The sequence below is a fragment of the Castanea sativa genome, chromosome 12 (genome assembly GCF_040712315.1).
Source record: "Castanea sativa cultivar Marrone di Chiusa Pesio chromosome 12, ASM4071231v1".
NCBI lineage: Eukaryota > Viridiplantae > Streptophyta > Magnoliopsida > Fagales > Fagaceae > Castanea > Castanea sativa.
Genome location: NC_134024.1, coordinates 20,942,586 through 20,948,585, shown reverse-complemented (window position 1 = coordinate 20,948,585; position 6,000 = coordinate 20,942,586). Strand labels below are relative to the sequence as shown.

General features: G+C 35.0%; 1 long non-coding RNA gene across 7 annotated transcripts; it reads right to left on the bottom strand.

Moving 5' to 3' along the window:
• Nucleotides 1–3,902: 3,902 nt before the first annotated feature.
• On the bottom strand, nucleotides 3,903–4,953 carry LOC142618283 (uncharacterized). Of its 7 annotated transcripts, none has more exons than XR_012841231.1 (3): nucleotides 4,837–4,953; nucleotides 4,347–4,474; nucleotides 3,903–4,068 (listed from the first exon to the last, which is right to left on the bottom strand). It is a non-coding gene; the product is annotated as an uncharacterized LOC142618283 (long non-coding RNA). The 7 variants fall into 7 exon arrangements; XR_012841233.1 differs by having other exon boundaries at nucleotides 4,892–4,953; XR_012841235.1 differs by having other exon boundaries at nucleotides 4,347–4,469; nucleotides 4,892–4,934.
• Nucleotides 4,954–6,000: the final 1,047 nt, after the last annotated feature.

Here is a 6,000-nt window from a genome sequence, read left to right as displayed (position 1 = left end):
GAAACTAACGTAAGCTAGTAAAATTGTTACTTTATAAAATTCAAAAAGAAAAAAAAGAGAAGAAGTTCATTAGAACACTTATTGATATTTTATCCAAATTTTTTTTAAGAGATAATTACAACATGTTGCTAATCCTGCAGCTCGAATCCTTTCCCCCTAGACCTCCAAGTACTTTGTGCATGGGGAGGTGCTAATTCAGCTACAAGACCTTTAACATTTTATCCAAAAAAGTTGATAAATGGTTTGTTTGGATAGAACTTATTGCTGAAAATTGAAAACTGAAAACACTGTAGCAAAATAATTTTAAATGTGTGAATAGTATTGCGGGAAACATTTTTAATAAAAAATTGCTAAAAATGTGCGTGAACAGTGCGCACAGTACGCGCACTGAGCGTTTTGTCTCTGCAGGCCGCAGCAGAAACGAAAAAAAAAAAAAAAAAAAAAACGCTGCCAGCAAAACACTGGATCCAAACGGGCAAAAAGATTAAAAAAAAAAAAACCTTTTTTTTTTTATCTAAAAACTTAAGTGAATGAATTTATTGAAAAATCTAAAAAAATTCAAAAATTTGGTGAAATTACTTGGCGCAATTACGGCTTCTAAGTCCAACTTTTATTACATAGTATGAAGTATGATGATATATATAAAATTTATATTTTATTTGAGAAGAAAAAAAAAGTAAGATAATTGATTATTATTTTTAAAAATTGTAAGAAAATTTTTAAAAGTACTATTAGTTTTAAGGTGGTGTGTTTGTGTGTTTCTCAAAAGGAGTCCAAATTTTTTGTTTCATTTTGCCTGCTCCACTCTATACTCTACCAATAATAGTTTGCCACATGTCTCCTAATTAATTAAATTCTAATTTTATGCCTTTATTATTTGTTACCTAAAATAAAAAGCAGTAAATAAATTAAAATAAACAAAACCACCACTACAAAAAACGCGAGCTATAGCCGCGTTTTTTGGCCGCGTTTATAAAAAAAAGCAGCTATAGCTGATCTATAGCCGCGTTTTTAAGAAACGCAGCTATAGACATAATCTATAGCTGCGTTTTTCGAAAACGCGGCTATAGGTCCTCCTCTAGCTGCGTTTTCAAACGCAGCTCCAGCCGAATAATTTTTTTTTAAAAGTGGGGCCTGGAGCTGCGTTTGAAAACGCAGCCAGAGGGGGACCTATAGCCGCGTTTTTTAAAAACGCGGCTATAGGTCCCTTCTGGCTTGGGGCTGCGCTTAGAAAAGCAGCCATACGGGACCTATAGCCGCGTTTTTAAAAAACGCGGCTATAGTTCCCCCTCAGCCAAATTAATTTTCTTAATTTTAAAGGCCTGGAGTTTGCAGCAGTGGGGGCCTATAGCCGCGTTTTCCAAAAACGCGGCTATAGACCCCCTCTGGCTGTGCTTTTAGAAACGCGGCTCAAAAAAAAAAAAAAAAAAAAATTCTCACGTGCCCCCTCCTTTCCCACCTGCATCCTCACCTACCCACTCTCAATATAAGTGCCTTTCTTTTTTTTTTCTTACTTCATTCTTCATTCTTCACTCAGGTTCTTCTCTCTTTCCCCTTTTTTTTTTTTTTTTTTTTTTTCCTTTCTTCACTAAATCTTCAGGTTGTTTTTTTTTTTTTTCCTTTTCTTTCTTCCTTCTTCACTAACTCTTCAGGTTCTTCTTCTTCTTCTTTTTTTTTTTTTTTTCCTTTTTCTTTCTTCCTTCATTTTTCCAACGTAACTCTTTTTTTTTTTTTTCTTTGTTTCTTTGGAGTTCTTGCATCTTTTTTTCACAACACTTTTTTGTTTTTTTTTTCTTTGTTTCTTTCTAGCTACTTCTTCTTTTTTTCTTCATCTCAGTCACTGATTTTTCTATAGATCTAGTTTTTTTTTTTTGTTATTTTATGTTTAGTTAGTAAGAAAATGGAGAAAATGCTAAAAATTTTGAATTTGTGCTATTGTGTCCCTGATATTGTGTTTATGTTTAAATGGGTTTGTGTTTCTGAGCTTGTACTTGAATGGTTTTAGTGTTATATTTTGGAGCAAATTGTGGTTGTATTGTTAGTATGTTGTGTTTGATTTTGAATTTTTTGGGTTTGTATTTGATTTTGAATTTTCTGGGTTTCCTTTTCATTTTGAATTTTATTTTTGGTTTGAATTTTGAATTTCTTGGGGAAAAAAAACACCCCGAATTTTTATTTTTTTTTGTTTTTTAAAAAACCTATAGCCGCGTTTTTGAAAAACGCGGCTATAGGTCTCAGACTATAGCCGTGGGTAAACAACGCGGCTTTAGGTCCAATCTTTAGCCGCGGTTGTAAAAACGCGGCTATAGACCCACAGGGCTGTTGCTGCGCTGCTTAGGCCGCGTTTACAAACGCGGCTCTAGAAAACGCGGCTATAGGCTATAGCCGCGTTTTTGGGGTCTATAGCTGCGTTTTTGAAACGCGGCTTTAGACCCCGTTTTTTGTAGTGCACCCAGGCCAAGACATCCCACAACTGTACCTTCATCGGCGACGTCTGTGCCGGCCAACCATCGCCACCAACCACACCCCTACCACCACAGATCGCCGACGTCATCAACGCCGGCCAACCACTACCACCAAAATTTTCTTGCACTTTCTCTCTATTTCCTTTGCCTTTTCTATCTTTCTGATCCATCTCATTCTCCGATTCAATTGCCCGGATGACTTGGAGACAAGAAAATGCATACCTCACTCTCTCTCTGTTTGTTGTGTATGTGTTTATTAAAACTAGAAGGTTGCCCGCGCGTTGCGCGGATAATGCTATAAGCTTTTATGTAAAATGGTTTTTGAAATTTTCGTACATATATTATAACATAAATGGTGGATATTTTCATTGCTAAAATCACCTACAATTATAGTAGAAATTTCAGAGCATGTAGGCATATTTTGTTGTCTACCATCAGTTGTCTACCAATTAATTGCAAGCATACATTATGCATATCAAACTCCTTGAACCTGTCCCTTGTCATACGAAATGTCTAACTAAGGCGTTGACCCTATGAAGCATCTTCAGTTGATCGTAAACCAATTACTTGCAAGCATACATTATGCATATCAAACTCCTTGAACCTGTCCCTTGTCATACGAAATGTCTAACTAAGGCATTGACCCTAAGAAGCATCTTCAATAATATTTTAACTATAGCAGTGCTAAGGTTGCATAGTGATTCATGTCTAGGCCAAGCAACAAACACACTTTGATATTGTCAAGGCTCTTGCGGACAGTCGTACATGATACTTGACCAATAAATAAATAAATCAAGTAGTTTCAATGATGGTTGAGGTAGACATGATTCAACATATTTAACAATTTTTTAACCACCGCACACCCTTGGTGCGATGCTCACTCCATAAGTATAAGTACTTATGGGGTTTGGGAGGTAAGGGTCGGGGTTCAAGTCTCCAGGAGGGACCTTCACACGCATATACACTTAGATTAGGCTATAATAGAAATTCTATCTTCTATAAAAATAAAAATAAAAAAATAAACAATTTTTTAATACCATTTTGAGTTTATATAGATTCTAGGCTAACCTTCAAATAATGGAGACACCACATAATTTTTTTCTGCCCACTTAGTTCTTAATTTGTACCTTTGGGGTTCTATTGTTTCTTTCTTTGTTCTTATTTTTAACAATTGAGTTTCTATCATTTAGTAAGACATAGAATATTTGTAGATTGTGGTGATTATTTAAAAAATTTGCTACCAAATAATACTTAACCCCTCAATAGGTAAAAGAAAATTATTCACCTAAAAATAATAACTTCTTTCTTACCCGTAGCTAATTTAATTTGTTTCACTTATGTCAATTATATAGGCTACTACATCATACAACCAAATAAAAATTATAAATTTTCTGCCAAGCATTTTATCAAATACTATGGATTCAAAATAAAATATATGATTACTCTTGGGCTTTTTGCACTTTGAATCCCACAAAAGTTTTGCCTCCATTGGCGCTTTGAATGTGACCCTATCCATAGAGATACATGTATTTGTGCTCCGACTACATGTGGCTTGGAGGAGCTTGATTTATTGATTAAGCTTCTTCCTCATTGATCTTTCTACCTGCCCAACAAACCAGATTAGTTACTCAACCTGTCTTTGCCTTAGGGTCTAAATATTACCCAATTCAACTAATTTTCTTAATCACATCCTCATATAACATATTTAAATCACTCACCAAAAGCCAAATCATAAATTACAAAAATAGTGTGGCTTAGTAAAAATCTCAACCAGTAAACAGTTCAAATGAAAAGAAACAAACCACCATCTAGTTCGATTATCAAAAACCCATTACCAAACAACAACAAAGAATGAACAAATTGAGTATTAGTATTTTGTACCTCTTAGATACTGAAGAAGGGTTTGATAAATTAGGGGCTGGTGGCATTTTCTCCTTGTGTTTAGTGACTTTAGTCCCCGGCCAAAACATGGTAAAGTTGAAGCTTCAATCTACCCGAGTCTATCTTCCCTTAAACATTGCAAACCGCAAATTTAGTATCCCAAATAAAATTTTGAAAAAAAAAATTGAAAGAAAGAAACAAAGAGAGAGAGAGTTGGCAATATTTATTTATTTACAGACACTAAGAAAGGAGCTTTTGTCCATGAACTCAAAGAGGAATCATTGATCCATTAATATATAATTTTCAAAAGAAATAGGTACAATAGTGTGCGTTTAATTGAAAGGGGAAGTGAAAGAGTTTTTTGTTTGTGTTTTTGCTAGAAGAAGTGAAGAGTTAAGACTTAAGAGACGTAGAAAGAACTGAAGAGTTAAGAAAGAGAATGAATGAAATTTAAAAAATTTAAGATAGGTTTGATCTCAACAGAAATTACTTGGAAAGTATAATATTATTGTAAAGGTGTAATATAGTGCAAAGCTTGGTCTCACTTTGCCAGGTGCTTATCCATAGTGTGCATTTAAATTTGAACGGGGAAGTGAAGTTTTTTTTTTTGTCCGGAAGAAGTGAATAGTCTTTTTTTTTTTGTGGATGGAAAGAAGTGAAGAATTAGGAGAGAGGAAGAAGTGAATTGATTTTTGATGAAGCAATAAGTGCTAAACATAAAAGCTGCATTGTTTTAATTTTTGAAGTTGGAAAACATCATTTCATAATAAAGAGGATTGCAAAGAACTCATATAGAGCGCCACATGGCAAAACTTTATGCACTCTCGCATGAGGTCTCTGCTTTTATATATATATTGATGTCACTGGGAATGGTTTGAATGTGATACGGTTTTTCATAGGCAATGAGGATCAGTGCTTGAAAGGATGAAACTCAAGAAGGGTGGTTTCTCAAAAATCACTTGTTGTATCTCCTCTTCAGACCGGACAGGACCCTTGCTAATTCTTCATTATCAGCCTCCTCTATGCACGGCTCAATGAGCCCTTCAAGATCAGGGGGAAACCTTGGGTTTTTAGATTTATAAAGCTATCTGAAACTATTTTCAAAATGCTCTCCTATTTCCTTTCTGCTTAGATGCCGAACTCCATTATCTAATATTATCTCATTTATTCGATTTCTTCTTCTCCAAATTATGGTGGATAAATAAATAAAAAAAATTTGGAATTTCGATCACCTTCTCGTATACACAATTCTCTAGATTTATGCTTGCATTTTAGCTCCTCTCTTTCCGTCCACTCCTCTAATTCAAGGCATATAGCAGCTTCTATCTCAAGGTTTTCTTTTGTGGGCTCAAGCCTTTGTACCTCAGCAAGACATGATTCCAATTCCTTGATTCTTGTTTTTGGTAGTGGTTGGCCGACGTTGATGACGTCGGCAATCTGTGGTGGTAGGGGTGTGGCTGGTGGTGATGGTTGGCCGGCACAGATGTCGCCGACGAAGGTACAGTTGTGGGATGTCTTGGCCAGGGTGGTTTTGTTTATTTTAATTTATTTACTGCTGTTTATTTTAGGTAACAAATAATAAAGGCATAAAATTAGAATTTAATTAATTAGGGAGATATGTGTCAAATTTTTATTGGTGAAATATAGAGTAGAG